At 37.8% G+C, this 12,676-nt stretch overlaps 1 pseudogene; it reads right to left on the reverse strand.

Annotated features, from left to right (window-relative positions):
• LOC140241217 (NXPE family member 3-like) overlaps nt 1-12,449 on the reverse strand; it is a 17,255-nt pseudogene extending 4,806 nt beyond the window's left edge.
• Nucleotides 12,450-12,676: the final 227 nt, after the last annotated feature.

A 12,676-nucleotide genomic window follows, 5' to 3' on the forward strand; every position in this document is an offset into this window, starting at 1 on the left:
CATACTCCTTTAACACTCCTTTTATACTCCTTGTCTAACTCCTTTGATTCGTCTTTTCTGTTCGTACTTTTACCTTTGCAGATAATAATGCTTTGTTCAATGTAGTGAATATTTCATAGTCTTGTTATAGATTCACAAATACAAACTATATAACTCATTTGTAAAAGACTAAAAGACTGTTGTTGTGACAGAGAGAAATAAGAATACAGAGAGAGAGAGAGAGAGAGAGAGAGATGAAGATATATATATATATATATATATATCATGTTGTGTTTTAAAGAAAGAGGAGAGAGAAAAATTGGGGCCCTATAAATAAATATGTTTATATATGTGTGTGTGTGTGTGTGTGTGTGTGTGTGTGTATTATTTTAAAGAAAGAGGAGAGAGAGAAAAAATCGGGGCCCTATAGATAGATAAATAGATACATTTGTAGATAGACAGATAACACGTAGTAAGATAGAGAGAGAGAGACAGATAGGTCGATAGATAGATATATACACATACAGAGATAGATCGATAGTTGAAGGAGAGAGAAAAGGAGGGAGAGATGGGGAAGATGAGACGATGGAAGCATCTTTAGAAATCTTTAGAAATGAGACTACAGAGAGAGGGAAGGGCAGAGAGAGACATGAGATATATATATATATATATATATATATATATATATATACAGATAGATAGATAAATTAATAGCTAGGTAGCTAGCTAGCTAGATAGATAGATAGATAGATTAGATAGATTAGATAGATAGATAGATAGATAGATAGATAGATAGATAGATAGATAGATAGATAGATAGATAGATAGGTAGATAGATAGATTAATAGCTAGATAACTAGATAGATAGATAGATAGATAAATAGATGGATGGATAGAGAGAGGGGAGAGGGATGGGGAGAGAGAGGGACAGAGAGAAGGAAGGAGAGCCGGAGAGAATGAGACGAAAGAAATATCTTATAGTTAATCTTATTTCTGATGTATCTCATTTTTAGTTGGTATAAACCTCTCCTTTGAAAATCTTCCGTTGTGTTGCACCCTGTGATTTTGCATGACGGAAGATATAATATGGAGGAATATAGGAGCTTTACAGTGATGTTCATTGAGATCGTGTTCATTGAGAGGGATTAACCTGCCGCTGGTACTGAATAGAATATTCTGTCACCAAATTTTAGCAGATAATAATAATATGCATGCAAGCGAGAAAAAATAAACAGACGGGCAACCACGGTTGGTGGAGCATTAAAACAGTCTTTAATCAAGAACCAGACTTGCAGTGAAATCTGTGTGATCTTGCAGAAAGGTAATTACCATGGCAAGAATGGTCACGAGTGTCTCAATCTAAGGCTAAAGCTCCCACGAGAAGAGGTTTAGAGGTAGGCATTGCCATAGCAACGTTATCATGCAGCTGGTACAACGCTACGTGGTTGCTTGGTGTTGGTACCCATAGCAACGGAAGTATAGCTGCACAGTGCGCTCCCTATTGTACCCTTTCTCTACGCATTAACGACGGGATTTTATGAGGCTGTCGAGCAGTGTGTCCCGAATTTACCCGAGCTGACAGCAGCAATTCGATAATTGAAGTACAATGTACCTGCGTACAGCAGGCCCCCGTTTCAAGCTCCACTCATGATAAATGAACACGTTTAAATGCAAAACAGTACGCGAGAAATGATGTACAGCTGTACAAGGACGCCCTGTGTCATGTAATGATAGCAGTGTCATATTCTTGTCTCTAACGTATTACCTCTCTGTATTGTATCAGGGAGGTGAGAGGAGACTTCTCACCTCCCTGATTTGTACAAAATAATGAACTTTGATCACATATTTTGATCCAAACACCCAGAGTAAAACATGGGTATGGTGATCGTGCTTTTTCCGTTATGGGACCAAAATTGTGGAATCAGTTACCTCTTCAGTTAAGGGAACTGTCATCTACAGAGTCATTCAAATCCAAACTTAAAACTTATCTGTTCCTTTCATACTGAGGACTGTAATTGCTGTATGTCATTAATATTGGATTAATGTTGTATTTTTAATTGATATATGTTGTATTCTTTATTTGGTATATATATTTGCTTTTGTTTACCATTTTTTTTTCTTTGTTGAAATGTTTGAATATGTATATGCATGTAAATATATGATATTTTTTCATTTTTGAAGCGCCATGAGCACTGAAAAGTGGACCTGTGCGCTATACAAGTAGCCACTATTATCATTATTATTATTATTTCATGAAGCTCTGCCATATGGAACAATAAGCCTAGACTGTTTTAATGATAAAACAACGCACATTAAATATTTCTAGGGTAAGCTGCTGCATATAGGGACAGCTGGACAGTTATTTGTTTAATTGATCAATTTGAATCAATTTAGAGTTTTTGTTCACGAAACCAATAAAACAAATATGTCTGAATTACAATGATTATAACAATACAGTACACTTTGTTTTTCATGAGGTAAATAATATTAAAAACGAATATTTTAGTAACAAAAGGTCATACGAAATAGTCGTTTGAACAAAAATGGGGGCAGCCTTCAAGTATAGAAAGCACGGCTTGCATTACATCGTTCAGAAAAAAAAAATGGACGCGGGAAATAGCATGTACGTAATTGATACGGTATGAATTCAATAACTGAAGATCCTCTTAACCAGTTGCTTCGAGATTACTCGAATTTCCATTGCTTCAAAACAGGGGGCACCGGGTTCGCGTAGACAACGGGTTAATTAAGAGAAAATAGGAGAAAGTAAGAAATAAAGAGAGTATAGACATAACAAGTTGAGATGGGAAGGGAAAGACATGATAGAGAGAAGAGAAGAGAAGAGAAGAGACCAGGGAGGAAGATTGGTCATTTCAAACAGAATATCTTCGTTTCAATTTATTCCTGATGATGGTCATTTCAAACAGAATATCTTTGTTTCAATCTATTCCTGATGATGGTCATTTCAAACAGAATATCTTTGTTTCAATTTATTCCTGATGATGGTCATTTCAAACAGAATATCTTCGTTTCAATTTATTCCTGATGATGGTCATTTCAAACAGAATATCTTCGTTTCAATCTATTCCTGATGATGGTCATTTCAAACAGAATATCTTCGTTTCAATTTATTCCTGATGATGGTCATTTCAAACAGAATATCTTCGTTTCAATCTATTCCTGATGATGGTCATTTCAAACAGAATATCTTTGTTTCAATCTATTCCTGATGATGGTCATTTCAAACAGAATATCTTTGTTTCAATTTATTCCTGATGATGGTCATTTCAAACAGAATATCTTTGTTTCAATTTATTCCTGATGATGGTCATTTCAAACAGAATATCTTTGTTTCAATTTATTCCTGATGATGGTCATTTCAAACAGAATATCTTCGTTTCAATTTATTCCTGATGATGGTCATTTCAAACAGAATATCTTCGTTTCAATTTATTCCTGATGATGGTCATTTCAAACAGAATATCTTCGTTTCAATTTATTCCTGATGATGGTCATTTCAAACAGAATATCTTCGTTTCAATCTATTCCTGATGATGGTCATTTCAAACAGAATATCTTCGTTTCAATTTATTCCTGATGATGATAAAACAAAGCTGTGAACATCCTATTACATGAGGCAACCTCATGAGATACTATCTCAGAAGAATTAGATATAAGTATAATAGATAGATAGATAGATAGATAGATAAGTAAACAAATAAATAAATATATAAATAGATAGATAAATAGATAAATAAATAAATAAATAAATAAAGAAAGAAAGAAAGAAAGAAAGAAAGAAAAAAAGAAATACCAGTTAAGAAATAAATGAATGAATGAACAAATAAATAAATAAACACATAAATAAGTGAATAAATAAATAAATAAATAAATAAATAAATAAATACACGAACAGGAGATGTTCTTTATTCCGAAGGTTCCTTAATCCGAACATCATTTAGCGTTATTCCAAGTGTGTTATTTCGAGGTTCGTAATTCCTAAGATGAAATAAGGTTCGTTATTCCGAAAGTTTGTTAAACTGAAAATGAAAGTGCATGGGTTCGTGAATCCGAGAATGTATAGATAAAGTACGTACTAACCAACTTTTGGAATAACGAACCCTACATCGTTTTGTATTATCGAATCTTTATCTAAAGGGATTCTGCCACACTTGTCCTATTTACGTCTGAAAAAATAGTGTATGCTTTAACTTAAGGAACGTTATGATAATTATCTATGATCTGTCTATGATATAGAGAGCTAGACATAGGCCTACTAAACTTTCATAAATATATTATATTCCTATAATGTATGCGTGTGTATTACGTTATCATTTGGGATGGCTTAATTCATGCACGTTTGTTATGAAAAAAAGTTAAACTTTCAGGAAAAGCAGTGATTGTGAACGCAAACACATCGCCTTTTCATCTATGATGAGCCAGATTTCATTAAAGTACGCATATTATGTAGGTAGCTGCATCCGGCCTCGATTAACAGTTGCATATGATATATAAACAATCATATTCTAGTATGCGCTTATTCAGAAAACACTGCAAGGTCTACGGGATTAACCTATATCACGGATTATACGTCTTGTACAATCCCTGAATTCATGCAGATATGACGAACGGTTTGCCAACACTTTATTGAGGGACATTGAATGAGGACATCTATCACTCAAACGGCAAACAATGAGACAATGAATTTTCTCCATAAATTTAATTACGGATTTGAATTATTTTTTAACCTTCTTCATTTGACATTTTGGCAAAAACTCTGGCATAAAAGGGCCTAAGCCGCTGTGATCGTTGCGTCTGTCAAAACTGGGAAGTGTCTGTTGCAGAAGATGAATATCATTGCATTGGCATGGCGCCAAAGGTCATGTCGCACTGCATTTCAAAAGTATGTGTGTGTGTGTGTGTGTGTGTGTGTGTGTGCTTATATCGGGGATGGAACAGTGAATAATGGCAAAGATGAAAAATCAGCTTTGAAGAAAAAAAAAGAATCGCCGCAAACGTTATGGGGTAAGCATTACTTTTTTGAGTCCTTTACCGTTTTCTATTATAGTCTTTGAATTAAACCGTCATCTTATCCTCACGGCAAGTCAGTTAAAATTCAGTATTATAGCTATGACTTTGAAATCATTCAAATTCAAAAGCTTGGGGGCTAATATAGTCATCATAAACATCAAAATAAGATTGCTGTGTAGTATACAAGACATAATGGTGGGGATATATATATGATATAGCATATAGAGTATATTCATAGTATATATATAGGCATGTCTGTATAAATTATGTCATGCCGTTCTAGAGTAACATTACCCCCTGGACAATTACCCCAGACCCTTCCCCTGATCCTAACCCTTACCCAAACTCTAACCCCAAACCTATAATCTTTACTCGAACCTTATCACCAACAAGTATTTAGCCGGGGGTCAAGATCATGAAGATTGTCCTCCAGGGGTAATCGCACTGATACGATTATGCATCTTCTTGTACTCACTCTTAGCTTCCTGTGTGTCATTGGATAAAATGTTCGTCCAATTTCACACGTTACTTTGTACGTTCATGTTGAAAAAAATTAAAAATAAAGTTTGAATTGAATTGAATTATAGTAGCTGACAAGAGTCATATCCTCTGCCAGTTGTTGATGGCTTCCTGGTGGCTCCCCGCAAAGTAATTAATTGCAAGGAGCGAGTGCGTGTACCAACTTCAAGTGAAATCAATCACAAGTCAAAACCGCCTGTACCACCCTGCGTGTTGTAATATTCAGTATACAAGAAAATGAAGGCATCGCATCAAAATCGTCTTCCGTTTGCTGTCGTTTTCTAGTGCTCAGACCTGACATACATTCCGGAAGGGAATTGATAATGACAATCTCTCTCTTTTTCTTGGATATCATCCCTCATCCAGTCATCCGACACGAAGTCTACGTTCATCATCAGATGCATTGTTACCCCCAAACACCCAGAGTAAAACATGCATGGGGCGATCGTGCTTTCTCCGTTATGGGACCATAATTGTGGAATTAGTTACCTATTCAGTTAAGGCAATTGTCATCTACAGAGACATTCAAATCCAAACTTAAAACGGTTCTGTTCCTCTCACACTGAGGACTGTAATTGCTGTCATTAATGTTCGGAACAATATTGTATCTTTTATTTGGTATAATGTTGTATTCTTTATTTGTTATATATCTGTTTTTTGTTTGCCATTTTTTAAAATCTTTGTTGACATGTTTGAACATGTACAATATGCATGTATATATCTATCTTTTCATTTTTGAAGCGCCATGAGCATTGAAAGGTAGACCTGTACGCTATACAAGTGGGATACATGCAGTCACACATGTATATAGCGACCTACGTCTATAGCGGCGAACACTTAACACAATGCCCCCAAGAGAAAAGCCATGTTAAAGACCCTGTCTATAGCGGCCACCTGTCTACAGCAGCCACTTTTTTGGGGGGTCTCCCTTGGGTGGCCGCTATCGACAGGCTTGACTGTATACTGCACTTTAGAAGACTCGTATAAGGTGTCCTCTTCCTTCGATCAGGTATAGATCTACACTGCTGAATGAGCAAAGTATGAATGATTGTGTAGTCGGGTCAGTCTTCAATTCTTGACATTCTCAATTTCTGTATGAGCAATCGGAACGTCAAGACATGTCCAAAATGATGGTACATTAAAAAGAAAAAAAAATGATAATGAAAATGAAGATGACGATGATAATGATAATAATATAATAATATCAATGATATTCATACTGTGTAATGTAGTAATGCTTACTTGCTTACTTGCTTAATTCGAATGGTGTTCTCGATCCACAATAATATTGCACTCCAAGTTTGTCTGTCCAGCATTGCGGTTTTTATCTTGTTGGTGTCTAGACCAGTGTCTCTCTTAAGCATGTCGACAAAAAAGTTGATCACTGGTCTGCCTGGTTTCCTGCTCCCATGCTTGGGCTTCCAGTGTATCAGTTTAGAAACACACTCATTGCTTCTGAAGCAGTGGCCGGCAAAGCGAAGCCTCCTCATCTTAATCTTCTGGCTTATTTTAGGTAGATCCCTATACAGTTCTGTGTTGGTCATTAACAACCTCCAGTTAACATTTTGAACGACTCTTAGCATGCGTGTGTAGCAGCCATCAAGTTCTTTAGCAATTTTTTGGTGTGACCGTCCATGCCTCAGAGCCATACAGTAGTACTGTCTCCACTGCTGCTGCAAATAGTTGGAGTTTGAATTCTCTTGAGAGAGATGACTTCCAAAGCTTATTGAGTTTGTTACAGGCACGCCATGCTGCCGCTTTCCTCTGCTTGACATCCCTAGCCGTACTTTTCATCCATGAGCCTAGATACTTGAAATCTTGTACATCGTCTAGCCCCATCCTGTGTGTGTAGCTTCACAACACCAACCTGGTTGCTTGACATAAATTTTGTTTTCTTTGCGTTTAAGCCATGCACTTATGTTTCAATTCTTTGCAAAAGTTCCTGTGCCTGGTGCATCTCTTCTGATAACAGATAGAACATGTAGTAATGAAAGTAACAATATTAATGAAAGTGATGATGATAGGAATAGTGATTTTTTTTTTTATTATTATCATCATTATAACAGGCCTACATCATCACCATCACATCATCATCATCATCATAATCATCGTCATCATCATCATCATCATCATCATCATCATCATCATCATCATCATCAATTTGGTCATATCCACTGAGCTTTAATCTCGTGCTCCACTTACGTTTTGAAGACAGATTTTTCCTTCTCTGTCATAGAAGTTAGCATGACGGCGTTCGCCCCGCGGCTGTCACTGCGGTGCTTGCACCAGTTGGAGCAGTCGAGTCCGGACTCGCGGTTTGGGTGCAGGCAGTACCACTGGTGCTGGGTTCGCCGGTCCGTGAACTTGCACACGTGGTGGCTCTGGGTTGTGAGTTGCGATGAAGCGGAAGGAAAGGAGAGAGCAAGAGGGACAATTTTCAATTTTTTTTTCAATTTCAGTGTTATTTTCGTATTTCTCGATGGAAAATACATAAGATGTATATATATGTATATATATATATATATATATATATATATATATATATATATATATAATGCAAACATAGTTTATTATAGCGGTCGATGTGTCAATTTCAATCAAAGTAAAAGAATGCTATAGAAAAATACGATGGAACCTGCACTATAAAAGCAGAGCTTGTTGAGTGTAGGTCCCAACAGAGCCCAATAGGGCGGTGAGTTGGCTCAGTCGGTAGCGTGTCTGCCTCACGATCCTATGGGCCCGGGTTCGAACCCGAGTCTGGACTGAGCAATGTTGTGTGTAAGCATACCGTCCCCTCTTGCAAGAGGCAAAACACTCTGTCCCTCGGATAGGACATAAAATGGAGGTCCCGTGTATGAGAGAGGCACAACTCATGCACGTAAAAGATCCTGCTTCATTCATTCATCGCAAAGAGCAGGGTGTTTAACCCGGTGAAGTGGTCCCACCTCACATCCAACTGGACCCCATGGAAGACCAGCTTAACATAGCTGAATATGGGCTCTCCAGCCATCTTCACAGACGGAAATGTACAAACAAACAAACAAACAAACAGAAGCCGCAACTATTAATTATGTGATATACATTGTATCAGCCAGCTGTAATGCAGTTGAAAAAAAAAAGAACGCAGGAGAAACTATGGCAGTATGTGACGCTACCCAATATCTTATACTAGAAGTGGAAGGAAAACAGTGATAGGCAGGAATTTGAGAGTGCAAGCAACCACTACATGTTTGCACTTGGAGGATGGGGAGAAGGAAGAGGAGGAAAGCAAAGAGGGAAAGTATGTTGAAGAGAAGATGGGAGGGGGACGGGAAGGGTGTGGTCGAGCGGAGATGAGGGAAAATAGGACGGATGGGTGATATAGAGAAGAGGAGGAGGAGGCAGATGAAGGGGGAGGGACGGTGGAGAAACGAAGAATTGGTGGTATAGAAGAGAAGATGAGAGGAGGAGGGGTATAGAAGATGGAGGGAAGGGAGAAGATATTAGGCAAATTAAGAGGAGGAAGAGGAATGAGATAAGAGAAGTGGAAAGAGGAAGGAATTATGGTTAAGAGAGAAGAAATGGAGGAGGAGTAGGAGGGGAGGACTCAGAGAAATGAATGTATTATTTATAATCTATGTACACGTGTATTACTTCACAATCATGATTGTATATTTCATTTGTAATGCGAAATTTTGGTTATACTTTCATGACTTGTGAATGATAATTATATTCGATATTGTTATCCTTATTTTCTGTTATGTACAAGTGGAGAAATAAAACTTACTGAAACTGAAACTGAATTTGAATGAGATGAAAGTTAGGGGGGAAAAATGGGGGGAGAGAATAAAAGGGCAGAAGACAGTAAAGATACAAGAAAGAGAAGAGGGTATAAGGTTATCGTATGGGATGAACGGCAGAGAGAGAGGAGGAGGAGGAGATTGGGAATGGGATAAGGAATAAACGAAGAACTTTCCCAGTCACTTTCTGAATCCATTTCATGTACATTGTGACACGGCATCAGACAAAACATTGACTTCGCACTTGATTAATACTTTATTCGATATCATTCCACAGGAACGATGAAAATTCATGCATTACAGATAATCGCTCTATTTGTCTGCACTTATGATGACTGCTCCGTAAAGAATACAGATTGCTGATTGTCGATTTTTAGGATATCTTTTTGAAATTTGACGATGCAGTAGAAAGAAAAAAGTCAGAAGACATTTCGAGCTATGATTTATACAATCTGTTAATATTTCATAGTAACACATTTGGTTCTGATCGGAAATAACTTCTTAAACATCTTTAAGGACTCTTATGACGAGCTCCAGAGACACTTCAGCACCTGTTTAGCTGCACTCCAGGGAGCTTGTGCGTGAGATCCTCGCACGCCAAGAGAGCTCACTGATCTCGCGCATGCTCAGTTTAGAAAGTTGCGCGCGCACCAAACGCTGCGATGATTTTTGATTGGTGGAAAGTGCTCCTATCGTTTTCTTCTGCGGATATGTTGCCGTTTGTGGTGCGTTTGGAAAACAGCGTAGCGAGGGGGGGGGGGGGTATGGGGTGTTTGCAAAAAGAAAAAAAAAAGAAAAGAAAATCCCTCCGAGCATTCTGAATACCGGAATGTTGCAACTTCAAAGGACTTGTGACCAAAATCACATTTTAAGGCTGTATCTATAGATACTGCTCGAGATACTGCTCGATGAGGACTAACAACAACAACAACAACAACAACAACAACAACAGAAATGAAGTCATGGTATACCTAGCTGTGAAAAGAAATATCCCTTCTTCATTGTTAAACTATGTGGTAGGGTATTACTGTGATCATCCTTTCTATGAGGTCAGCAGCTGTCGAAATCGTAATCACGGATTTCCTCTTAGTATGTGTCAAGTAGGTGCCCCATATCGGGTTGTATACAAAGACATCAACAAAACAGACAAACTATGTATCTAACGAAAACAAAAACAAAAACAAAACAAAACAAAACGAAACAACACCTTAAGGTGATTCGTACCTTGGCTGAAATATAGACGTTACACTCTCTCTCCTCTGTGGTACGACCATCCGACGAGCAGTACGTGCCCTTGTACGAGTACCTCGAGTCGTGCGTGTCTCGCTGTGATCTCAGGACGTACGTTCCCTCGCTAGGGTGCACGAGATAGACACGAATCACCACCTACGAACAAACGATCAAGGAAACAATCTCGATCTCACATCAAAATGCACGATAAATTAAGCAAATTGAACAAATTGATAAAATACTTAGTATTTGATTAATTGTGACGATAGAAGTAACTATCTATTTCTTACCTCATCATCTGAAATATTTGCTGGTCTGAATTGAATTCATAAATCTGTAAAGGCATATGGATGTCTTAACATCCTTGATAATCATGATAAGATAATGATAATAGTGTACAGGGCATTGCTCTGGATAGGTTAAATCCATTGCCAAAGAATTTAAGACATTTCAACTTTTGTTGACATCCGACAAAGAAAAGGGTATAAAGAGATCAACCGATGATATCAAAAAGTCGTTTTAATGTCACGAATTATAGTGGAAGCCATCTAGTATTAACCCCAAGGAACTCAATTGTACCCATGAATTCTTACATCTCCTGGCCATTTCAGTGTAAACGTCGCCATGTATGTCCCATCGCCGTTGTCGACAACCTCGCCGTCCGACTTCGACGAGTAGACATGCCCTTTGTGATCGTTGGTCACGAGTCGCGCACGAAAATAGTCTCCGCCGAATCGCTTGGGCTCGCCGCGTCCGTTTCGCGCCCTGATGAGGACTTGCACCCGATCACATACTCGATACTGATGCTTCTTCTCGATAATATAGAAATCCGAGTTCAGCCGGCTGGTCGCGTCGGTGTCGTTTTTCCAATCCCTTGGGTTGTATCGTGGGAATTGGCGAACGAAGCGATTGCGATCGGTGTTCGATAAATCGCTGGCGCAAAACGGTAGAGGCACGTCAATGTACGGCTCCCGAGTAGCTGATCTTTTCGCTTCGAAATTTTCAACACTTTTCTGAAATCAGAGAAGAGAAATTTTCCTTTGCTATATCAAATTTCGTTTCAAATTGTTGGCGGAAGGGTAGATTATGCCGTGAAATCCATAGGCAATGAATGAATTTCATGTGTGCGGAATAGAAGATTTTAAATAAGATTCCGTTCATAATCTCCATAGAAATATATAAGTTTTTTTGCTGTCTTTTCGACTCACTTCAAATAACGTTTCACAGTACAGTGTATTATACAAAGAGTACATGAAATCGATGTTTGTTTAACATTTGTGTATAAGATTGCTTTCCTTTCTGATGTGTTCACCATCGCTCAGGGACCTAAACTTAACACATATTACTCCATGGTCTCGAATAACCACATTTATTTTTTTTTTCTGGGATGGAAACATTAATTTTGCATAAGACATTCGTATCAAGATTATACTCTCCATTTTGATAGTAAAATGCGTGCTATCCCCATACTCAATAATTTTATAATGTTGTACATTGTGCCTTGTCTGAGTTTATTAGTTACCAAAATCTTCCTTATTCTACTGGATATTATCATCATTATAATTGTATAGGCCTACACTATATTTTCATGGAAACAAAAAAAAAAAGATAATTAAAAAAAAAAGATAGCTTCAAAATTCCAACGGAGGACATGAATTTATGACGCTTATTTAAGAAAAGACAATGTATGTTCAGAGAAAAACAAACAAACAAACAACAACTTACGTCGCCGTCGCTTATTCGCAAGGCATTGTTGTTGACTTCACCGAGACCCTGCACGATGTCCAGCGAGATCGTCGGGGCTCCTCGTCTTGGAATACTTCGTGATGCGATCACCAGCACGATGATCACGGAAGTCGTGATCGCAGCAACTCGTCGATGTCCGTATCTCACCATTATCGAGTGCCACATACTATACGAGTTCAGTCTATTCCCGATCAGTTAGCACATCTACACAAAAAAAAAAGAAGAAAAAGTGCAACATAGTTGGAATAAACCTATCAAAAACAAACTTTGGACGTTATTTGAACGTCATGCAAATGTGATCTTCTACGATTTTCACGAAAACATGCATATAATATGCATTTAGATAACAAACGTCACAGAAAGAATAAAAAGGTACTAGAGTATTCATTGTC

Source organism: Diadema setosum, chromosome 17 (assembly GCF_964275005.1).
Source record: "Diadema setosum chromosome 17, eeDiaSeto1, whole genome shotgun sequence".
NCBI classification, from domain to species: domain Eukaryota; kingdom Metazoa; phylum Echinodermata; class Echinoidea; order Diadematoida; family Diadematidae; genus Diadema; species Diadema setosum.